Source organism: Adiantum capillus-veneris, chromosome 2 (assembly GCF_014529385.1).
Source record: "Adiantum capillus-veneris isolate H3 chromosome 2, ASM1452938v2, whole genome shotgun sequence".
Lineage (NCBI taxonomy): Eukaryota > Viridiplantae > Streptophyta > Polypodiopsida > Polypodiales > Pteridaceae > Adiantum > Adiantum capillus-veneris.
In genome coordinates, this window is record NC_140932.1 from 167952893 (window position 1) to 167978582 (window position 25690).

The 25690-nt window shown below is 40.8% G+C and overlaps 1 long non-coding RNA gene and 3 pseudogenes across 1 annotated transcript; 1 reads left to right on the plus strand and 3 right to left on the minus strand.

The window, feature by feature from the left end:
- The first annotated feature begins 1763 nt into the window (after positions 1-1763).
- LOC147464026 (cytokinin hydroxylase-like) lies at positions 1764-2197 on the plus strand (annotated as a pseudogene).
- A 5579-nt stretch (positions 2198-7776) lies between these two features.
- Positions 7777-17497, minus strand: LOC147464027 (cytokinin hydroxylase-like; annotated as a pseudogene).
- Positions 9852-10298, minus strand: LOC147464028 (cytokinin hydroxylase-like; annotated as a pseudogene).
- A 7257-nt stretch (positions 17498-24754) lies between the features above and the next one.
- On the minus strand, positions 24755-25473 carry LOC147464029 (uncharacterized). Its single transcript, XR_015185562.1, has 2 exons — positions 25181-25473; positions 24755-25107 (listed from the first exon to the last, which is right to left on the minus strand). It is a non-coding gene; the product is annotated as an uncharacterized LOC147464029 (long non-coding RNA).
- Between the last annotated feature and the right edge of the window lie 217 nt (positions 25474-25690).

Consider the following 25690-nt stretch of genomic DNA (forward strand, 5'->3'; position numbering starts at 1 on the left):
AATGCTGCAACTTACACATTCAACATTGCACATGATGCTTCTGACTACAATCAAACATGAAAATGCCTCTGTACAAAGAGGCAAAGGCATCTAGTAAAACATTGTAGTCTTGTCTCTAATGTAGATTGAACTCTGCAACTTGGCACCCTCATTGTACACGTTGTACATGATGCCTTGACTCCAATTAAACTCAGTTTAGCTTCACATAAGCCTTTTCTGTTTGTGGACTAGAAGCTAAAAAAATGTTATGTCTTTGCTTCCTAATAAATTTGAGAACGTCCTAGTAGTATTTTGTGAGCGATCAATTAATAAGTTTCAACTACAACTAGATAAATTAGTGAGCTTCAATTACATCCATGATGGCCAGTAAATGTCTAGGCGATGGCACTAGAGATTTGGGGCGTGTGACCCTCACGAGAAGTTTTGGACAAATTCTCGCAATAATTCCTACAATGTGACTTACCTCAACATCATGAGCTTCGGTGAGGGATCGAGGCATTGCATACCTAGCTTAATACGATTGGGGACAGGGGACCGTTGGCCCTATTTGGGGGGTGGGGGGAGGGGGCGTGGTCCCCGACCTCCCTACCCCAATCGTACCTAGCTAGGTATGCAGTGCCTCTCGAGTAGAAGCTCATGACGTTGTGCATTGTATGAAAAACATTGTAAAAGACTCCGTTCTCCTACATATGAAAATTTATGAATCTTCTTGTGCCTTGGTTTGGGAAGGTTGTCATACATCATTTAACTAATCATTGTCCCCTAATACCCTAATTGGTCATACCCTGAGCTAGGAAACAACTGAAGTAGGAGAGTTGTTCTTCCGTAATTATATCACAAGAAGATTTAAATATTTTCTCATGTAGGAAAACGGTCTTTCTCACTGTTTTTCATACAATGCATAACATCATGAGCTTTTGCTCAAGAGGCACCGCATACATACCCTCGTCACTATATGGCACGGTTCTAGGCCAGAGGGGATCTAGGGCCCAAGTTTGAGGACGTGAGGTGGCTTTAATCTCGGCCGTCGGATCACGCAGTGAACTGGGGGTGAACTAGGGGTGAACTCGGGGCAAAAATGGCGCCCCAAGTTCACTCCTAGTTCACTCCGCTAGTTCACCCCAGTTCACTTGCCTCGCGGGGCGTGGTTCGAACCTCGAACGTCTCGGTTGTCACACAAATGCTCTATCACCACGCTAGCGCGCGTCGATGTCCATGTTGCATGACACATGATCACACCCTAGTTTAAGCACCCCTAGTTCACCCACCCCTAGCTTATCCGCCCCTAGTTCACCCTCAGTTCACCCCTAGTTCACCCATCCCCAGTTCACCCCTAGTTCACTTTATGATTAGACGGCGGAGATTAAAGCTGCCTCGCGCCTTCAAATTTGAGCCCTAGATCCCCTCTGGCCTAGAACCGTGCCATATAGTGACGAGGACCGCATACCTAGTTAGGTACGAGTGGGGGTAGGGGACCACCGGCCCCACACTGGACCAGTGGTCCCTTGCCCCAATCATACCTAGCTAAGTATCCGGCGTCTCCCTCACACCTTCAGCCTCAGAGAAGCTCATGATGTTAAGATAAATCACAATGTGGGAAATTGTCCAAAACTTCTTGTAATATATACGTCGGGGTTTGAATGCTTTAATTGTCCTATTTTGATCTTTCGCATGAACCGTTTTTCCAAACAAGTTCTGTGTGTGTGTGTGTGTGTGTGTGTGTGTGGGGCTGGATGAATAGAGAATGCTATGCTATATTTTATATGTGCAGGATACGGAAGCTGAAGGAGGAGGTGGAGTCGCTGTTCATGGAAATCATCGAGGGTCGCCGGGCAGCAGCACTGCAAGCCATGGCAGGACATATTGATGATGAGGATGGGCAGCAGAAGAATGATTATTATGGGCAGGACCTGTTAGGGCTGATGCTGGCAGAGATGGAAGCGGCCAAGCTAGAAGCTGCGCCTCCACTGCGCGGCCAGCGTCGTCGGCGTCAGCAGCTGGGCCGGATGTATACCTCTCGGCAGCTAATGGACGAATGCAAGACTTTCTTCTTCACCGGCCACGAGACGACGTGGCTGTTGCTGACATGGACGTTCATGCTCTTGGCCTCCAACCCCACAGCGCAGCATCGTGCCCGCCAGGAGGCTCTGCTCTTCCTGCACCAGCATGGCGACATGCCCGACTTCGACATGCTTAGCAGGCTTAAAGTGGTAAGCACTGTCACACACACACACACACACACACACACACACACACACACACACACACACACACACACACACACACACACACACACACACACACACACACACACACACACACAGAGAGAGAGAGAGAAGAGAGAGAGAGAGAGAGAGAGAGAGAGAGAGAGAGAGAGAGAGAGAGAGAGAGAGAGAGAGAGAGAGAGAGAGAGAGAGAGTCTACTTAGCTTTCAAGCATAAATTTTTCCTTTGGAGGATTTGGACAGGGGGCCTCCCTCTTGGAGAGCACTTAGTAGGAAAGAGGATGTCTGCAACTAGAAACAACTAAACACCTGTTTCGGAATTGCCCTGTACTGCATGCTTTGCCTGGTGGGGATGTTTATATGATATATATATCTTTTATTGGAAGATTAAAGTTACAAAGTTCATGCTTTTATTTGGTACAATCCAAACTTCATCCCTGGCTTGGACTTGTATATGTATTGGTTTTCTCAGAGTATGGATGCTTTCTTTTTTGTGGATTTCCAGAAACTCTGCTTTGTTTGATGGGCACAACTTTTGCAGTCTCGCTTTGATGATGAGAATGGGCAGCAGAAGATGATTATTATGGGCAGGACCTGTTAGGGCTGATGCTGGCAGAGATGGAAGCGGCCAAGCTAGAAGCTGCGCCTCCACTGTGCGGCCAGCGTCGTCGGCGTCAGCAGCTGGGCCGGATGTATACCTCTCGGCAGCTAATGGACGAATGCAAGACTTTCTTCTTCACCGACCACGAGACGACGTGGCTGTTGCTGACATGGACGTTCATGCTCCTGGCCTCCAACCCCACTTGGCAGCATCGTGCCCGCTAGGAGGCTCTGCTCTTCCTACACGAGCATGGCGACATGCCCGACTTCGACATGCTTAGCAGGCTTAAAGTGGTAAGCACTGTCACACACACACACACACACACACACACACACACACACACACACACACACACACACACACACACACACACACACACACACAGAGAGAGAGACAGAGAGAGAGAGAGAGAGAGAGAGAGAGAGAGAGAGAGAGAGAGAGAAGAGAGAAGAGAAGAGAGAGAGAGAGAGAGAGAGAGAGTTTACTTAGCTTTCAAGAATAAAGTTTTCCTTTGGAGGATTTGGACAGGGGGCCTCCCTCTTGGAGAGCACTTAGCAAGGAAGAGGATGTTTGCAGCTAGAAACAACTAAACACGTGTTTCGGAATTGCCCTGTACTGCATGCCTTGCCTGGTGGGGATGTTTATATGATATATATATCTTTTATTGGAAGATTAAAGTTACAAAGTTCATGCTTTTATTTGGTGCAATCCAAACTTCATCCCTGGCTTGGACTTGTATATGTATTGGTTTTCTCAGAGTATGGATGCTTTCTTTTTTGTGGATTTCCAGAAACTCTGCTTTGTTTGATGGGCACAACTTTTGCAGTCTCGCTTTGCCTAGGAAGCTCATCAGGGATAAGTTGTTTGAAGACAGCCTAGACCCCGAGAGAGAGAGAGAGAGAGAGAGAGAGAGAGAGAGAGAGAGAGAGAGAGAGAGAGAGAGAGAGAGAGAGAGATGTACCCATTAAAGCAAGGTATGAAACATCTAACATGCTTGACGTTAAATCCTGGAAACTTGTCTGCTCTAAGTTGGTATAGAATGACATAATTAGGTACACTAGGAATTCTCTAGGGATTGAAAGTTTTCTTTGACAAAAGATATTCATAAAACCCCTCTACACACTATGAATTAAAGGACCGCTTTTATTCCATAAACCTGTACTTAAAATAAATAAAAAAATCACTTTTACACGTTCCCTCTTGTATATACAATTTTTAACACTTTGAAATATAAAAACCCCTCCAACCAAACTCACGTGCTACACTTATATATTTTAAGGTGAACCCTTGGCCTTCTGACCATAAGGTTGTAAATATGGCCAAGGGTTCTATTTTACTATATATTGTAAAATGAAAAGAGAAACTTGATGAATTGTGGGTCTTTTAAGGAGATCATCAGCTATATTAGAAAACTACTTAAGACTTGGGGCAAAAGCATCAAGACAACGATGCTGCCTGACTCTATTGTTCTTTGGAACTATTTTTGAAAGCTCGAAAACAAAAAGTAGTGGATGTCATAGATATTTGATATTGTATATATAACAGTAAATACATAAAGAGTTCTTCTCATGTACTAGTACATGGCTGTGGTCCTATAAGTTATGACCTAATGTGTTTCTAAAATAGTCTTGTGTTTCATCGAGCTAATTGAGTATAAACATAACTTGGGATGTAAGTTGGAGGACATATCTACTTTGTTTGAAGCAGGTGAGTGTTATCAGGTTCAAGAAAGAGTATCTCAAAGCTTCTTAGAGAAAGCAATTTGTAGCTAGTGGCCATACTTTGTACAAATACAATGGACATGCAATTATACAATTTTCACTTATTGAGCATGACCGTGTGAAAGCACCAAGGGCCTTTGAAAGGGAACAATCTGATCTAGCACTAATTGATATAAATGATTGAGCACACTACAAGAGATCACTTAAATTAATTTCAGATTTTTGACGTGTAAACAGTGCACACCGATGTGCAAGTCGATGTCTATACCGGTGCGTATACCGACGCTTGTATCGATACACATACTGACATCTACATCGGTGAATCCTGCAAAAATAGAACCGCAAGTTTCTCTTGCGTATTTTGCGCCTTTCTTCTCTTCCTCTCTTACCCTCCTCCTCCTCACTTTCTGTAGATCTGCTACCTCACGATTTGTTGGAGTTGAGATTTTCACTTGTATGCTGCTCCCCATCAACAAGGTAAGCTTCTTTTCAAGTTTCCTTGTGGATTTGTTTACTTTTGTGTTTTGTGTAACATAGTGTGTGTGTGTGTGTGTGTGTTTGCAGGTTTGAGAACATTTTGCCAATTGTTTCTTGCTCAAATTATAGGCCGCATGTGAGTGCTTTAACATTCTTTTTTGTTGCATACACAAATACACACACACACACACATTGACATAAAAATACACGCAAGTAAATAAAAATGCACATTATGCAGTATAAACACACTATATATGACGCATACACATTTTTTAATTCAATTTTTTGTTTATTTTGTAAATAATATTAATTAAAAATCATCATCAACTAAAAAAGATAACGATATTTTATCATTAAAAGAAAGATATATTTTGATTTATGTTATTTTATAATGATTTTTATTATTTTTTATAAATAAATTTAGAAATTAAAAAATTATATTACTATTTTTGTAATTGAGACTTATCGTAGGCTATTCGATTAATTAGGTTTAGTCCTTTAACACTAACTGTTTAAGTAATAAGTGGTTTCATCGCTTAGGATTGGTTCGCATTTAGATCGATGAAGGTTAGACGTAGCTTAATTAGAGCGCTTAGTTGCTTATGTACTAAATTGTTTAGCCGGACCCGCTTAGTCCTACACACGGCTCGTCTAGTTTTGTTATTTGGTCACTTAGCGATTTAGGGCTAGTCGTGTAAGTTTAATTGGTATTCAAACAGTTTACTAGGGCTCGCCGCTTAAAGGTAACCGCTTAGGTCTTTAATCGCTTACCGCTCAGGACGGACTTCTTCGTATATTTAGATCGTTGAAGGTTATACGCTTAGGGCTAACCGCTTAGTGTTAGCAGCAAAAGGACTTCAACAAACGAAGTAAAATAACGCAATTGGACTACAATAGCGCACATAGATTTAAAAAACGCAAATAGATTTCAATAACAAACTTATGTCAAACCGTGTGCAAGAGTGACCATTTCTCTCTTGCATGTATTTACTTAATAGACTTCTTGAATGGTCAAAGTGAGTACAAACTGGCCGACCGGTCATAAATGGCCAAAGCTTATAAAAGAGCACTTGAATAATAGAATGTATATGAAATATATATCCGTTTACATAGGCCTAGATTGGTAAAGTCTTTTCCACATGTCAGCTACAATAAGTAGTAAAATATCAATTCCATTACATACCTCTTTGTTGGGAAGCACTATCCTCCAGTTGCAAAGATAAGAATTTGCAAACTATATTGGTCAAAGATAGTGATTAGTATTTTGTGTTAGAAACATCTCATAATAAAAATAAATAAATTATTAAACCAAACAACGTTATTTATGCATGTCGTCATCTATATAGTACCTATTCTAGTGTCCCATACCACTAGAATATGCAGTATATTGTGAGGTCCCCACCCCGCCGTCTCAAACGGCGGATCTGATGGTAAACCTGGTGGCCACTAGATCTATAGTGGAAGCAAACAAAGTGGTTCAGGGTTCATCTAGCGGACAATCTCTCATCACAAAGTGAGTTGAGTTCGAGCCTACTATCAACGCGATTAGGACTAGTTCAACATTGGAAATAGAACATGCCGAGCTAAATTTTTCCTAGTAGACATTCTTTCCTATTTCAAACAGTATATCCATCAACCGTTCTTTCCTACTTAGACTTTAATATACAATTGAATTAAAATGCCGAGGTTTTCGTCGGATTTGTCCTACATGTTAGGGATATGCTCACCACTAAGGGTGGAACTAGGCGGATAAGCTAGGGGTGGTGAACTAGGGGTGTTTAAACTTGGGAGTGATCATGTGTCATGCCAACGATGGACATCGACGCGCCTAAGCTGGTGATAGAACAGCATTCGTGTGACAACCAGAGACGTTCGAGGTTCGACCCCACACCCCGCGAGGCAGGTGAACTAGGGGTGAACTAGGAGTGAACTTGGGGCGCCATTTTTTTTTGCCCCGAGTTCACCCCTAATTCACCCTAGTCATATATAGTGTGTTTATATTGCTTAATGTGCATTTTTATTTACTTGCTATGTTTATGTCAATGTGTGTGTTATTTGTGTATGCAAACAAAAAAGAATGTTAAAGCACTCACATGCGGCCTATATTTGAGCAAGAAACAATTGCAAATGTTCTCAAACCTGCAAACACACACACACACACACACACACACACACTATGTTACACAAAACAAAAAAAGTAAACAAATCCACAAGGAAACTTGAAAAGAAGCTTACCTTGTTGATGGGAGCAGCATACAAGTGAAAATCTCAACTCCAACAAATCGTGAGGCAACATATCTGCAGAAAGTGAGGAGGAGGAGGGTAACAAAGGAAGAGAAGAAAGGCGCAAAATACGCAAGAGAAACTTGCGGTTCTATTTTTGCAGGATTCACCGATGTAGATGTCAGTATGTGTATCGGTACAAGCGTCGGTATACGCACCGGTATAGACATCGAATTGCACATCGGTGTGCACTGTTTACACGTCAAAAATCTGAATTTTTTTTGTAAAAAAAGACTTGATTTTCCTCCAGATTTATCTACACATATATCCGACGCCCGCCATTGTCGACGTCAATAATCTGACGTCAAAATTTAAGTGATCTCTTGTAGTGTGCTCAATCATTTATATCAATTAGTGCTAGATCACATTGTTCCCTTTCAAAGGCCCTTGGTGCTTTCACACGGTCATGCTCAATAAGTGAAAATTGTACAATTGCATGTCCATTGTATTTGTACAAAGTATGGCCACTAGCTACAAATTGCTTTCTCTAAGGATGTATAGCTTTAGTGTATAGATTGATGCCTCTCAAGTCATGTTCAACAATTAATAGTTTTGACAAGATTTAATGTTATCACGGTCTAAAATGTCGAAGAATGATAGGCACACCATGCTTAGGTTGCAAGGTGAGGATACAAATAGGAGCATGTCTATACGAAGGAGAGAGATGAAATGTGAATTGTGAAAGGAGCATGCAAAGAACAATCTTAGCCTCCATCATTGCAAATTTTTGTCCAACACAATTTCGAGGTCCAAAAGAGAAGGGCATAAAGGCCATTGATTTTTGCAAGCTTTCGCTACTCCCTCTGAAAAACGCTCCGGCTTGAACTCATCAGCATCTTCTCCCCATATGGTCTTGTCATGGTGGATTGCAAGCACAGGTACCCACACCGATAACCCCTTTGGAATTTCAAGATCTCCAACCTTTATACTTGAGAAAGCCTCTCTTGCAAGAAGTGTGGCAGGCGTGTAAAGTCGTAGGGACTCCAATAGAATCATACCTAACTGCACATAAAAATACACTATGTTAGAACTTTCTTGACCTCTATTAAAAACTTTGAGAAGCTTTGAGATACTCTTTCTTGAACCTGATAACACTCACCTGCTTCAAACAAAGTAGATATGTCCTCCCACTTACATCCCAAGTTATGTTTATACTCAATTAGCTCGATGAAACACAAAACTATTTTAGAAACACATTAGGTCATAACTTATAGGACCACAGCCATGTACTAGTACATGAGAAGAACTCTTTATGTATTTACTGTTATATATACAATATCAAATATCTATGACATCCACTACTTTTTGTTTTCGAGCTTTCAAAATAGTTTCCAAAGAACAATAGAGTCAGGCAGGCATCGTTGTCTTGATGCTTTTCCCCAAGTCTTAAGTAGTTTTCTAATATAGCTGATGATCTCCTTAAAAGACCCACAATTCATCAAGTTTCTCTTTTCATTTTGCAATATATAGTAAAATAGAACCCTTGGCCATATTTACAACCTTATGGTCAGAAGGCCAAGGGTTCACCTTAAAATATATAAGTGTAGCACGTGAGTTTTGGTTGGAGGGGTTTTATATTTCAAAGTGTTAAAAAATTGTATATACAAGAGGAACGTGTAAAAGTGATTTTTTTATTTATTTTAAGTACAGGTTTATGGAATAAAAGGGTCCTTTAATTCATAGTGTGTAGAGGGGTTTTATGAATATCTTTTGTCAAAGAAAACTTTCAATCCCTAGAGAATTCCCAGTGTACCTAATTATGTCATTCTATACAACTTAGAGCAGACAAGTTTCCAGGATTTAACGTCAAGCATGTTAGATGTTTCATACCTTGCTTTAATGGGTACATCTCTCTCTCTCTCTCTCTCTCTCTCTCTCTCTCTCTCTCTCTCTCTCTCTCTCTCTCTCTCTCTCTCTCTCGGGTCTAGGCTGTCTTCAAACAACTTATCCCTGATGAGCTTCCTAGGCAAAGCGAGACTGCAAAAGTTGTGCCCATCAAACAAAGCAGAGTTTCTGGAAATCCACAAAAAAGAAAGCATCCATACTCTGAGAAAACCAATACATATACAAGTCCAAGCCAGGGATGAAGTTTGGATTGCACCAAATAAAAGCATGAACTTTGTAACTTTAATCTTCCAATAAAAGATATATATATCATATAAACATCCCCACCAGGCAAGGCATGCAGTACAGGGCAATTCCGAAACACATGTTTAGTTGTTTCTAGCTGCAAACATCCTCTTCCTTGCTAAGTGCTCTCCAAGAGGGAGGCCCCCTGTCCAAATCCTCCAAAGGAAAACTTTATGCTTGAAAGCTAAGTAGACTTTCTCTCTCTCTCTCTCTCTCTCCTCTCTCTCTCTCCTCTCTCTCTCTCTCTCTCTCTCTCTCTCTCTCTCTCTCTCTCTCTCTCTCTCTATGTGTGTCTGTGTGTGTGTGTGTGCGTGTGTGTGTGTGTGTGTGTGTTGTGTGTGTGTGTGTGTGTGTTGTGTGTGTGTGTGTGTGGTGTGTGTGTGTTGTGTGTGTGTGTGTGTGTGTGTGACAGTGCTTACCACTTTAAGCCTGCTAAGCATGTCGAAGTCGGCATGTCGCCATGCTCGTGTAGGAAGAAGAGCCTCCTGGCGGGCACGATGCTGCCAAGTGGGCTTGGAGGCCAGGAGCATGAACGTCCATGTCAACAACAGCCACATCGTCTCGTGGCCGGTGAAGAAGAAAGTCTTGCATTCGTCCATTAGCTGCCGAGAGGTATACATCCGGCCCAGCTGCTGACGCCGACGACGCTGGCCGCACAGTGGAGGCGCAGCTTCTAGCTTGGCCGCTTCCATCTCTGCCAGCATCAGCCCTAACAGGTCCTGCCCATAATAATCATTCTTCTGCTGCCCATCCTCATCATCAATATGTCCTGCCATGGCTTGCAGTGCTGCTGCCCGCGACCCTCGATGATTTCCATGAACAGCGACTCCACCTCCTCCTTCAACTTCCATATCCTACACATATAAAATATAGCATAGCATTCTCTATTCATCCAACCCCACACACACACCACACAAACACACACACACAAAACTTGTTTGAAAAAACGGTTCATGCGAAAGATCAAAATAGGACAATTAAAGAATTCAAACCCCGACGTATATATTACAAGAAGTTTTGGCAATTTCCCACATTGTGATTTATCTCAACATCATGAGCTTCTCTGAGGCTGAAGGTGTGAGGGAGGCGCCAGATACTTAGCTAGGTATGATTGGGGCAAGGGACCACCGGTCCAGTGTAGGGCCGGTGGTCCCCTACCCCCACTCGTACCTAACTAGGTATGCGGTCCTCGTCACTATATGGCACGGTTCTAGGGCAGAGGGGATCTAGGGCTCAAATTTGAAGGCGCGAGGAATCTTTAATCTCCGCTATCGGATCATAAAGTGAACTAGGGGTGAACTGGGGATGGGTGAACTAGGGGTGGAACTAGGGGGGATAAGCTAGGGGTGGGTGAACTAGGGGTGCTTAAACTAGTGTGATCATGTGTCATGCCAACATGGACATCGACGCGCGCTAGCGTGGTGATAGAGCATTCGTGTGACAACCAACGTTCGAGGTTCGACCCACACCCCGCGAGGCAGGTGAACTAGGGGTGAACTAGGTGGGGGTGAACTAGGAGTGAACTACACCAATACCCCGAATTTGAAAAAAATACATTTTCGGACCTCAAGGGTTGCTAAATATGGCAGGTATTCGGATAGATACACCTTAGTTAGAACTTAGTATAGCAATTTACGACATTAAAATCCGACTCGTATGGCCCGTTTTAGCCTAAAACCAAAATTTCCTAAGGTTGTGCGTGGAGGCACCGGGGTCGAGGCTGTGTGGGAACAGGTCTCAGGCCACTCAGAGCTTGCTTTAGTAGCTAGGGGGCGCCCTCTCTTCTTTTGGGAGTTGTGGGAGAGTTTCCATGCTTGAGAGTGATTGTGAGAGTCAGTTACACTAACTAACTGGAAACTTGGTAGGCATGTAACTGGACTTGCCATGCATAAGTGGAGTAGCTCTCAGATGCAAATAGCAAGCCAGGTCGATTTTCAGCATGGAGAGGCCTATTAAGAGTGTGCTCACACACACACACACACACTTGTACACACATCTTAGGGAGATGTTGCCGGCACACATAGTTTTTGGAGAAGAAGCAAAGGAGGGAAGTGCTACCCAATTTTCATCTTGAGAACTCCATTGGATAAGAAATTCGAGTAGATTTTTCAACCCCTAATCACGATAATATCGATTTAATTTATGTTTTGCTGCAAATCTCTCCATCATTCTCTTGATTCCTCAACTATGATGCTTAATCATAGCTATATTTCTTAATAGCTGCTCTCTAATTCTCCATATCATTATTCTATTACATAATCATCATCCAATAGTTAATTATGCAAGCCATCAATCTCTCCTAATCATAGATAAATGCATGATTAGTAAGAAGAAATCTCCCGCTAGTCAGCATAGTAATTAATTGTCAAGCCAGTAATGATGTGGATTTGGTCAATTTCATTCTATTACCACACAATATTGGAGTAACTAAGTTGGATTCAATTTATTCATAGATTAGGATGTAATTAAGGAATATTGATCCGTCATTAATCCACTAGGAAGGGAATATTCTCTCACCTATGCATATGATGATTTTACATTTCTCTACTTACTTTAGCAAGGTGATTAAGCATGTCTAATTCACCTCTCTAGTAATATAATTAGTAAAAATCTGAAATTCTTAATAACCTAAGCTAAGTATTTAAATTTTAGAGCCAGTTCCCATAGAACAAGTAAGGTGTTATCCCTAAAATTGCTATGTCTTAAAGAAAATCTAACCCCTCGTACAAGAGTGATTGTTCAGTGATTCTAATCTGTCATCTTGATTGTTATAGTACTCTCGGACATTAGTTCTTTTCTCCAAGTTGTCAATTAATTAGTGAGTATAAAATGACCCCGTTAAGAGAACTCGCTTCGGTGGTACCCACGACCGCGAGGCGGGAAGAAGCAACGTGAATGGTAAAGGAAAAGCTCCCATGGACGACCAAGTACCGGCCATCTCACGGGCCATTGACGAGGAAGTGGGAGGTAGGTCACATTTTCATTCAAGTTGTTTAATTTAACATTGCATATGATAAGTTAGGAAAGAGCATATCCCTAACATGTAGGACAAATCCGACGAAAACCTCGGCATTTTAATTCAATTGTATATTAAAGTCTAAGTAGGAAAGAACGGTTGATGGATATACTGTTTGAAATAGGAAAGAATGTCTACTAGGAAAAATTTAGCTCGGCATGTTCTATTTCCAATGTTGAACTAGTCCTAATCGCGTTGATAGTAGGCTCGAACTCAACTCACTTTGTGATGAGAGATTGTCCGCTAGATGAACCCTGAACCACTTTGTTTGCTTCCACTATAGATCTAGTGGCCACCAGGTTTACCATCAGATCCGCCGTTTGAGACGGCGGGTGGGGACCTCACAATATACTGCATATTCTAGTGGTATGGGACACTAGAATAGGTACTATATAGATGACGACATGCATAAATAACGTTGTTTGGTTTAATAATTTATTTATTTTATTATGAGATGTTTCTAACACAAAATACTAATCACTATCTTTGACCAATATAGTTTGCAAATTCTTATCTTTGCAACTGGAGGATAGTGCTTTCCAACAAAGAGGTATGTAATGGAATTGATATTTTACTACTTATTGTAGCTGACATGTGGAAAAGACTTTACCAATCTAGGCCTATGTAAACGGATATATATTTCATATACATTCTATTATTCAAGTGCTCTTTTATAAGCTTTGGCCATTTATGACCGGTCGGCCAGTTTGTACTCACTTTGACCATTCAAGAAGTCTATTAAGTAAATACATGCAAGAGAGAAATGGTCACTCTTGCACCGGTTGACATAAGTTTGTTATTGAAATCTATTTGCGTTTTTTAAATCTATGTGCGCTATTGTAGTCCAATTGCGTTATTTTACTTCGTTTGTTGAAGTCCTTTTGCTGCTAACACTAAGCGGTTAGCCCTAAGCGTATAACCTTCAACGATCTAAATACGAAGAAGTCCGTCCTGAGCGGTAAGCGATTAAAGACCTAAGCGGTTACCTTTAAGCGGCGAGCCCTAGTAAACTGTTTGAATACCAATTAAACTTACACGACTAGCCCTAAATCGCTAAGTGACCAAATAACAAAACTAGACGAGCCGTGTGTAGGACTAAGCGGGTCCGGCTAAACAATTTAGTACATAAGCAACTAAGCGCTCTAATTAAGCTACGTCTAACCTTCATCGATCTAAATGCGAACCAATCCTAAGCGATGAAACCACTTATTACTTAAACAGTTAGTGTTAAAGGACTAAACCTAATTAATCGAATAGCCTACGATAAGTCTCAATTACAAAAATAGTAATATAATTTTTTAATTTCTAAATTTATTTATTAAAAAATAATAAAAATCATTATAAAATAACATAAATCAAAATATATCTTTCTTTTAATGATAAAATATCGTTATCTTTTTTAGTTGATGATGATTTTTAATTAATATTATTTACAAAATAAACAAAAAATTTGAATTAAAAAATGTGTATGCGTCATATATAGTGTGTTTATACTGCATAATGTGCATTTTTATTTACTTGCGTGTATTTTTATGTCAATGTGTGTGTGTGTGTATTTGTGTATGCAACAAAAAAAATGTTAAAGCACTCACATGCGGCCTATAATTTGAGCAAGAAACAATTGGCAAAATGTCTCAAACCTGCAAACACACACACACACACACACACACTATGTTACACAAAACACAAAAGTAAACAAATCCACAAGGAAACTTGAAAAGAAGCTTACCTTGTTGATGGGGAGCAGCATACAAGTGAAAATCTCAACTCCAACAAATCGTGAGGTAGCAGATCTACAGAAAGTGAGGAGGAGGAGGGTAAGAGAGGAAGAGAAGAAAGGCGCAAAATACGCAAGAGAAACTTGCGGTTCTATTTTTGCAGGATTCACCGATGTAGATGTCAGTATGTGTATCGATACAAGCGTCGGTATACGCACCGGTATAGACATCGACTTGCACATCGGTGTGCACTGTTTACACGTCAAAAATCTGAAATTAATTTAAGTGATCTCTTGTAGTGTGCTCAATCATTTATATCAATTAGTGCTAGATCAGATTGTTCCCTTTCAAAGGCCCTTGGTGCTTTCACACGGTCATGCTCAATAAGTGAAAATTGTATAATTGCATGTCCATTGTATTTGTACAAAGTATGGCCACTAGCTACAAATTGCTTTCTCTAAGAAGCTTTGAGATACTCTTTCTTGAACCTGATAACACTCACCTGCTTCAAACAAAGTAGATATGTCCTCCAACTTACATCCCAAGTTATGTTTATACTCAATTAGCTCGATGAAACACAAGACTATTTTAGAAACACATTAGGTCATAACTTATAGGACCACAGCCATGTACTAGTACATGAGAAGAACTCTTTATGTATTTACTGTTATATATACAATATCAAATATCTATGACATCCACTACTTTTTGTTTTCGAGCTTTCAAAAATAGTTCCAAAGAACAATAGAGTCAGGCAGCATCGTTGTCTTGATGCTTTTGCCCCAAGTCTTAAGTAGTTTTCTAATATAGCTGATGATCTCCTTAAAAAGACCCACAATTCATCAAGTTTCTCTTTTCATTTTACAATATATAGTAAAATAGAACCCTTGGCCATATTTACAACCTTATGGTCAGAAGGCCAAGGGTTCACCTTAAAATATATAAGTGTAGCACGTGAGTTTGGTTGGAGGGGTTTTTATATTTCAAAGTGTTAAAAAATTGTATATACAAGAGGGAACGTGTAAAAGTGATTTTTTTATTTATTTTAAGTACAGGTTTATGGAATAAAAGCGGTCCTTTAATTCATAGTGTGTAGAGGGGTTTTATGAATATCTTTTGTCAAAAAAACTTTCAATCCCTAGAGAATTCCCAGTGTACCTAATTATGTCATTCTATACCAACTTAGAGCAGACAAGTTTCCAGGATTTAACGTCAAGCATGTTAGATGTTTCATACCTTGCTTTAATGGGTACATCTCTCTCTCTCTCTCTCTCTCTCTCTCTCTCTCTCTCTCTCTCTCTCTCTCTCTCTCTCTCTCTCTCTCTCGGGTCTAGGCTGTCTTCAAACAACTTATCCCTGATGAGCTTCCTAGGCAAAGCGAGACTGCAAAAGTTGTGCCCATCAAACAAAGCAGAGTTTCTGGAAATCCACAAAAAAGAAAGCATCCATACTCTGAGAAAACCAATACATATACAAGTCCAAGCCAGGGATGAAGTTTGGATTGCACCAAATAAAAGCATGAACTTTGTAACTTTAATCTTCCAATAAAAGATATATATATCATATAAACATCCCCACCAGGCAAGGCATGCAGTACAGGGCAATTCGAAACACGTGTTTAGTTGTTTCTAGCTGCAAACATCCTCTTCCTTGCTAAGTGCTCTCCAAGAGGGGGCCCCCTGTCCAAATCCTCCAAAGAAAACTTTATTCTTGAAAGCTAAGTAAACTCTCTCTCTCTCTCTCTCTCTCTCCTCTCTCTTCTCTCTCTCTCTCTCTCTCTCTCTCTCTCTCTCTCTCTCTCTCTCTCTCTCTCTCTGTGTGTGTGTGTTGTGTGTGTTGTGTGTTGTGTGTGTGTGGTGTGTGTGTGTGTTGTGTGTGTGTGTGTGTGTGTGTTGTGTGTGTGTGTGTGTGTGACAGTGCTACCACTTTAAGCCTGCTAAGCATGTCGAAGTCGGGCATGTCGCCATGCTCGTGTAAGAGCAGAGCCTCCTAGCGGGCACGATGCTGCCAAGTGGGGTTGGAGGCCAGGAGCATGAACGTCCATGTCAGCAACAGCCACGTCGTCTCGTGGTCGGTGAAGAAGAAAGTCTTGCATTCGTCCATTAGCTGCCGAGAGGTATACATCCGGCCCAGCTGCTGACGCCGACGACGCTGGCCGCACAGTGGAGGCGCAGCTTCTAGCTTGGCCGCTTCCATCTCTGCCAGCATCAGCCCTAACAGGTCCTGCCCATAATAATCATTCTTCTGCTGCCCATTCTCATCATCAAAGCGAGACTGCAAAAGTTGTGCCCATCAAACAAAGCAGAGTTTCTGGAAATCCACAAAAAAGAAAGCATCCATACTCTGAGAAAACCAATACATATACAAGTCCAAGCCAGGGATGAAGTTTGGATTGTACCAAATAAAAGCATGAACTTTGTAACTTTAATCTTCCAATAAAAGATATATATATCATATAAACATCCCCACCAGGCAAAGCATGCAGTACAGGGCAATTCCGAAACAGGTGTTTAGTTGTTTCTAGTTGCAGACATCCTCTTTCCTACTAAGTGCTCTCCAAGAGGGAGGCCCCCTGTCCAAATCCTCCAAAGGAAAAATTTATGCTTGAAAGCTAAGTAGACTCTCTCTCTCTCTCTCTCTCTCTCTCTCTCTCTCTCTCTCTCTCTCTCTCTCTCTCTCTCTCTCTCTCTCTCTCTCTCTCTCTCTTCTCTCTCTCTGTGTGGTGTGTGTGTGTGTGTGTGTGTGTGTGTGTGTGTGTGTGTTGTGTGTGTGTGTGTGTGTGTGGGTGTGTGTGTGTGTGTGTGTGTGTGTGTGTGTGTGTGTGTGTGTGTGTGTGTGTGTGTGTGTGTGACAGTGCTTACCACTTTAAGCCTGCTAAGCATGTCGAAGTCGGGCATGTCGCCATGCTGGTGCAGGAAGAGCAGAGCCTCCTGGCGGGCACGATGCTGCCAAGTGGGGTTGGAGGCCAAGAGCATGAACGTCCATGTCAGCAACAGCCACGTCGTCTCGTGGCCGGTGAAGAAGAAAGTCTTGCATTCGTCCATTAGCTGCCGAGAGGTATACATCCGGCCCAGCTGCTGACGCCGACGACGCTGGCCGCGCAGTGGAGGCGCAGCTTCTAGCTTGGCCGCTTCCATCTCTGCCAGCATCAGCCCTAACAGGTCCTGCCCATAATAATCATTCTTCTGCTGCCCATCCTCATCATCAATATGTCCTGCCATGGCTTGCAGTGCTGCTGCCCGGCGACCCTCGATGATTTCCATGAACAGCGACTCCACCTCCTCCTTCAGCTTCCGTATCCTGCACATATAAAATATAGCATAGCATTCTCTATTCATCCAGCCCCACACACACACACACACACACACACACACACACACACAGAACTTGTTTGGAAAAACGGTTCATGCGAAAGATCAAAATAGGACAATTAAAGCATTCAAACCCCGACGTATATATTACAAGAAGTTTTGGACAATTTCCCACATTGTGATTTATCTTAACATCATGAGCTTCTCTGAGGCTGAAGGTGTGAGGGAGACGCCGGATACTTAGCTAGGTATGATTGGGGCAAGGGACCACTGGTCCAGTGTGGGCCGGTGGTCCCCTACCCCCACTCGTACCTAACTAGGTATGCGGTCCTCGTCACTATATGGCACGGTTCTAGGCCAGAGGGGATCTAGGGCTCAAATTTGAAGGCGCGAGGCAGCTTTAATCTCCGCCGTCTAATCATAAAGTGAACTAGGGGTGAACTGGGGATGGGTGAACTAGGGGTGAACTGAGGGTGAACTAGGGGCGGATAAGCTAGGGGTGGGTGAACTAGGGGCTTAAACTAGGGTGTGATCATGTGTCATGTCAACATGGACATCGACGCGCGCTAGCGTGGTGATAGAGCATTTGTGTGACAACCGAGACGTTCGAGGTTCGAACCACGCCCCCGAGGCAAGTGAACTAGGGGTGAACTAGGCGAGTGAACTAGGAGTGAACTTGGGGCGCCATTTTTGCCCCGAGTTCACCCCTAGTTCACCCCCAGTTCACTGCGTGATCCGACGGCCGAGATTAAAGCCACCTCACGTCCTCAAACTTGGGCCCTAGATCCCCTCTGGCCTAGAACCGTGCCATATAGTGACGAGGGTATGTATGCGGTGCCTCTTGAGCAAAAGCTCATGATGTTATGCATTGTATGAAAAACAGTGAGAAAGACCGTTTTCCTACATGAGAAAATATTTAAATCTTCTTGTGATATAATTACGGAAGAACAACTCTCCTACTTCAGTTGTTTCCTAGCTCAGGGTATGACCAATTAGGGTATTAGGGGACAATGAAGATTAGTTAAATGATGTTATGACAACTCCCAAACCAAGGCACAAGAAGATTCATAAATTTTCATATGTAGGAGAACGGAGTCTTTTACAATGTTTTTCATACAATGCACAACGTCATGAGCTTCTACCGAGAGGCACTGCATACCTAGCTAGGTACGATTGGGGTAGGGAGGTCGGGGACCACGCCCCCCTCCCCCCACCCCCCCAATAGGGCCAACGGTCCCCCTGTCCCCAATCGTATTAAGCTAGGTATGCAATGCCTCGATCCCTCACCGAAGCTCATGATGTTGAGGTAAGTCACATTGTAGGAATTATTGCGAGAATTTGTCCAAAACTTCTCGTGAGGGTCACACGCCCCAAATCTCTAGTGCCATCGCCTAGACATTTACTGGCCATCATGGATGTAATTGAAGCTCACTAATTTATCTAGTTGTAGTTGAAACTTATTAATAATTGATCGCTCACAAAATACTACTAGGACGTTCTCAAATTTATTAGGAAGCAAGACATAACAATTTTTTAGCTTCTAGTCCACAAACAGAAAGGCTTATGTGAAGCTAAACTGAGTTTAATTGGAGTCAAGGCATCATGTACAACGTGTACAATGAGGTGCCAAGTTGCAGAGTTCAATCTACATTAGAGACAAGACTACAATGTTTTACTAGATGCCTTTGCCTCTTTGTACAGAGGCATTTTCATGTTTGATTGTAGTCAGAAGCATCATGTGCAATGTTGAATGTGTAAGTTGCAGCATTCAATCCATATTGAAGCAGTGTTCAGGAAAAATGATTTCGGGAAAAATCATTTTTCCAAACATACAAATTTCCTTTCCTTGAGTTTGCCAAGATGAAGTTTTAGAAAATTAGTGGTATTTTTTGGGTTTTTACACTATTTTTCTCTATTTTGGGCCAGAATTTTTCCTTTTCCCCTTGCCATCAACCGGCATTATTGAAATTGAAAATGGCACGATATTAAGCTGTGAGACACATTTTTCCCGAACACTGCATCGAGGCATTATACAATGAGGATGTCAAGATCAATGCTTTTTTATGCTAGTTGGTGGACAATTAGTTTTTCAACCATGCACAAGCATAAAGCATGCAAAAAAATTTAACGGCATTAAATAGGTTAATACTCTGAGTTTGACAACTCTAAATTTAACGGCATTAAATAGGTTAATACTCTGAGTTTAATTGCCCGAGCACATGAGGCACCCTACCAACTAAATCTATCAAATCACATACATTAGACCTTGGCCATGAGAAAATCTTTGCTTGGGAATTTTATTCTAATGTATTTATTATTTTTACTATATTCATTCACATGTATTTACTATTTTTAGTGTGTTTACAACATTTCAAATCTGTGAAAACTTAAATCCACAAATTAATTATATATTAGTGCAAGTTTTTTATTTTGGTATAGAACATAACACAAATTAATAATTATGTGAGGATATCTTTACAAGTTTTAGGAAACAACCTAACCCCTAAGTGGGTTTGTGGTTATATTCAAACACTCTCCAAATTACATTACATTAAATGCAGTTATGAAAGCTATTGTGCATAAATGATTAATTTGCACAAAAATCAAAGAGTACATTCAAGCTAGCATGTTTATTGTCATGCCGTCAGCACTAAGTAACACCCACATTTATTAAGGAGCGGTAAAGGGATCCACAATGGGGAAGTTCACGCACGAAAGCCAAGGTGATTGCAACCACACAAACTATTTAAAATCTAAACTCGGACACGAATTAAACCTCAAAAACCTTGGTAGCCTGCGTTAACTCACAATATAACCTCATAAAAACGTGAGGGTTACACAACGTGCACGCGGGTGAGTTGGTCAGCCTTGTGACACAAAACCCGATGCGCGAGGTCATGGTTCAAATTTGGGTCGTGAAAGGGTAGTGGAGTTTCCATGCCGCCTTGATTTTTGCGCTCGCCAGGTTTAGTGTGCCTCGAGGTCGTCCTTCACTTTCCGCTTGTCGATCCCTTAACCCCTCCTAATAAATGCACGGTCCCACTTAGTGTCAAGGTTGTCCACTTGAGTCTTGAGCCAATTCAGTATACTAGGTGAGGAAACTACAATGATGTATCATGTATTGCAAGAACATACTAGGTCTACCCGAGCGTTCATTAATTAATTATACGCTCAATCCCTACTCCCACTCTTCTCAAACTAAAGCCACAGTTTCCGCCCCCGAATTTGCGTCGGTTCCCATGCACGACCTCTCCTGCTTCGCTAGTGCCATTCTTGTTCCCGTCCCAGATAGAATCCTAATTATCAACCTACTCTTAAGACTTTCTCACCCTAGTATCTGCAAAATTTAGTTAGGTTTTTCAAATTCTATAAAAACTTGGTAAGGTCCATGCACTCTAGCAATAGGTCCAAAAGGGAGCTTCTTTACATCCCAATAGAGGGAAGCTGATCCCATGGCTTCCCTCTCGCATGCACACCCATACACGTGAACTTGGAAAGGGTGTCCATGGTGCTCGCTTCCTTATTTTACTTGAAGGCAAATTGCATAGACATGACATTTGCTTCAAGTTAAAGAAGAAGATGATGCCCTGCTGTCACCATGCTTGCACTCAACTCAACAATCATCAATGTGGAGTCATGACGTTACAAGAGAGAGTGAGCAACCTCCTTCGCACCAATAGTATCGCCAATCCCTAAGGACTAAAGCATATGTGGACATTATCATACAAAAATTTAGTATCGAATGATACGAATACTCTTGTGCATCAAAGACATTCAAGACCAAAATTTTCTCTTGGATATGATCATACGGGACTAAAGCATATGTGGGCATTATCATACAAAAATTTAGTATCCAATGATACGAATACTCTTGTGCATCAAAGACATTCAAGACCATGAAAGACCAAAATTTTCTCTTAGATATGGTCATACTCCTATAGTATTAGAGAAGATAATTTGGTGATGTTCCATACAAACTATTTTAATAATAATAACTTTGGACATTAACCCAATAGTCATGTGAATGAATTGTATATGGAGTAGAATATCATAATGTTGGCTTGAAAGTTTTTGGTAGAATTCACAAACGCACTCTCTTTTTTACATGTGTCAAAGTATATGTTGTGTTACCAAGATTAGCATATATACATAATGTCTATAGAGAACCTATTGTTAAGTGAAACCGCAAGACCATACAAAGCTTCTATCCAAGTTCATCCCAAGAAAGTACTTGATAGCTATCCATAAATATTTTCTTCAACAAAGAAAATAACGTCCTGGAGGGGAGGTTTTATGTAATCATGTTAATGTATAATGTGAGTTTGAAAGGAGGGGCTTTGAAATGTAAAAAATTCAGGTAATTTAACAGAGATACATTAAAATAATGGGTTTTTATTCAATTTTGAAAAAAAAAATCTAAAATAAAAAATCATTTTATTCATTCAAACATATTAAAGAGAGATTATTTTAATACCCCATGAACGCACATTATATAGGGGGTATTGAATGATGAACCTCCGGAGATGACGTCATAGCCACATTAGAGCTAGGTGTAGACATACCAAATGTAAGTATGCTTTTAAGGTGACTTTGATTCACCAAGGGATCTAGGAAAGGGTTGAGACAAAGGAGACAATGGAGATGGCCTAGTTTAATTAAGCATTAGGTATGAAGGCTACCTTGTAAATTCTCTCAACATAAAAATCACTCCTTAAATTAGCCTATATCACATATGTTCAAGAGATTATTAATACCTTTGAATCATGCTTAATTTACACGATGGTGCACTCTTTCAAGAAACCTTACCCAATTTGATACATACACAAATAAAATAGATACAATCCTTTCCCATTAACCCACTTGATTTAGTACAAATTTGTGGAAATGATACCCTGATATTAAAGCTCTACATGATGAAAAACAACTATATCTTATAGAGTCTTCCTCTTTCAGAAAGATTACAATGAAGTCATAGCTTGATAATTTAAGGCTTACCCAAAGATAACTTTTAAGGTATATTCTATCTTCAAAATTTAATTAATAAATATATCTATTCACCCATTTTAAATAATTACAAGTCCTAAAAAGTATCGTATAAAAATACCAATTTTCAATTTTGATTCTTATCTGATATAAAGGGGAGATCAGATTGAATCTTTCATGGATGCTTTGATTCTAGAATAGTAACTTATAAATTGCATGGTGTACAATGAACAATTAGAAGCACTAAGATGACTAAAAAAGCCACAATTCATAGTATCGAAGATAACTACAATTTACATTCATAGTCATAGGAATCATGTGGTTGAATTAGCTTGGAATGGTAGTTTATCAAACCAAAAAAAGAAACATATCTCAAAAAATGCAAATAACATAGCATGGAAACTTAGAAAAAAATAAACTCTTACTAAAATAAAATTTTCTTATCATTAACTTGAAAATAGAAAAGGTAACAAATTTTGAAATGTACAGTGCTTAAAATCCAAGAAATTAATTACTTTAAAATACTACAAGCAAGTCAACTTGACGATCTCAATTGTGGGAGAAAAAGAGAATCAAATGTCAAGTTTATTTATGCTTTAACTTTGTTTAAGAGCAACAGTGAAACCATTTTGAAAGAGCCACATGTCATTCAAAAATTTAATTTTCCTAGATTCAATTTTTGTTTCTAGCGTGTTTACTTCATTCACATTTTCTTTAGTATTCAATAACTTATCATTTATTTATTTGATGGTTCATGAGTCAAAATTTGTGTGTGTGTGTGTGTGTGTGTGTGTGTGTGTGTGAGAGAGAGAGAGAGAGAGAGAGAGGACCTAACACCAATTGAGGGCTACCCTTCCAAAAGAAACTATATTTATGACTCTTCTATATAAGACTAGAATTGAGTTCTCCAAGCTTGAAAGAGCATCAAATTCCTCTAGCATCTCATACTAATTATATTTAGAGTTTGATGACTCAATTGGGAAGCATCTCTCTCAAGGTGGATGAGGACATTACCACACTAATGCGGGAACTTTGCATGCTGGGTTCTCGTTTTCCATGTTTTTGAAGCTTCTTTAGACCGAAGGCTAGCCATTGATGATACAACTTTTGGAGGCACGCAGAGACACATTGAAGCTTTATGGTCTCTCAAAAGTCTTCATCTTCAAAAGCATAATTAAAGTGGCATAAAATTGAGGACCTTGCCAATGTCACCAAAGGTCCTATCATGGGAGAAAAAGGGTATTTGCCTTCCTCCATCCTTGAAATTCTTTAGATGACGAGCTCTCTTCCAAGCAATGTAAGAATGACGATGCCCTCTACACTTTCTTTGAAAGACAATTTACATATGTATGAATCACCGTCTGAGCTTTACCTTGGATGTCATGGAACTATCCTTGTCATCTACAAGAGAGAGTGCCAATCTTGCTCAAAAGAGTTTCCTTGTTTAGTAATTGGAGGATAATTTAATGATTCAAGGAGTCTCTTCCTACCACTGGATCACTAGAATTGACCGTGAGTCTCTTCCTACCACTGGATCACTAGAATTGACCGTGATTCTTGTAGATGTGGACTTATTTGCATCCCAAAGCACACAAAATCTATTGGAATTAGTGCCCAAGTTGGGGGGACATATCACTTATCCTAAATGAACAACCAAAGAGGTAGGAAGTGTTTCCATGTGCGTGAAGATCCCATTATTTGCATCCAAACTGGACACCTATGGCGAATCAAACTATGGTAATCTTTAGTAAGTGCGCATGGCAATACATGTGTCAGTCTCTCTCTCTCTCTCTCTCTCTCTCTCTCTCTCTCTCTCTCTCTCTCACACACACACACACACACACACACTTTTTTGTAAATCAATTTGATTTAACTTTCTGTGGGAAACCACAAAGAGAGGAAAACCCACCAAAAAGATGTACAAGGAAAGTCTCTCTCTCTCTCTCACACACACACACACACACACACACAAGCCAGTTTTTCACCATCCGCACTCCTTTAGGTACAATTTCTTTAAGGGCCAAGAGGAGAAATGTACACACACACACACACACACACAAATTTATCAGAGCGCTTGAGCCTTGCATTCACCACTCGAAGCAAGCACGCTCCCTTAGCTGATTGCTCTCACAAAAGTAAGCATAGTTGTGACACAAAGCTGTAATTCTTTGAAACGAATTGGCACTGCAAGCTACATTTTCCATAGCTGAGCTGAATGGTTTATTGGCATGTGCCAGTAGCGCTATTAGGCCGAGACATTAACGTATTTTGTCCTTCAATGTAGCAGATATGAAACTTAGAAGCCATCTATTGTAAACCAATAAGATGCAGGGCTTGCACAAGTACTGTAGGCGATGGGGGGGAGAGAGAGAGAGAGAGAGAGAGATTGATTGATTGCACAAACAACAAGGTGCATTGTTGAGATAAGAGAAATTCTCATCGGTTTCTCTACAATCAGCTCTTTTCCCGCATACTCTCACTTTGATTACTTACAAGAGTAGACTGATATTAAGTGCTCATAGGACTGCTGAGAGAAAGGGCTGCTTTTTTGATGAAAATGCGGCAGGTGCATGATAATGGGGCGTCGTCATGGTATCACAGCCTTAAATCTGGATCGATACGACACTATACATGTGAAGAAACCTGCATCAACATGACAATGTTAGAAACTATATCAAAAAGCAAAGAAAAAGTCGACCAAAACCAGTGAAGCCACCTTGTAAAGTGAAACTCGGCTTGGTGAGGGCCCCTGAAGTCAGGCTAGTTTGGATAACCAGCCGATCATCAAACTCATTCTACAGCATTGTATCGAAGCTCACAGCTTCCTTAATTCACATCTGGAAGCAGAATCTGCGCACCTCTCCAAGACTCTCCCTTATCTAATGTTATTGGAGAAAGAACTGTGCTGTAAGCGACTGATATGAAGGGCTTGTCTCCATCCGTGACTGGACTGGACACCACCAGGTTCTCAAACCCACGATTTTCAAAGAGTAAGGACCTTCGCAAACCCTGCAAAATTGTAAACAGCTGGGACATGGGCCTTATTCATTCATAACAGGCATTTCTTTAGAAACGCAGAACCAAACAAAGGAAAGAAACCTTAAAGCAAAGCAGCTCAGAGACAGCTCTCCATATTGATATCTTTCAATTCTCCAGAGACACTACTTGCTGGCCTGCCTGAGGCTTTTGTTAAGAGAGAAATTTTTGCTACCCCTTCACAAGCTGC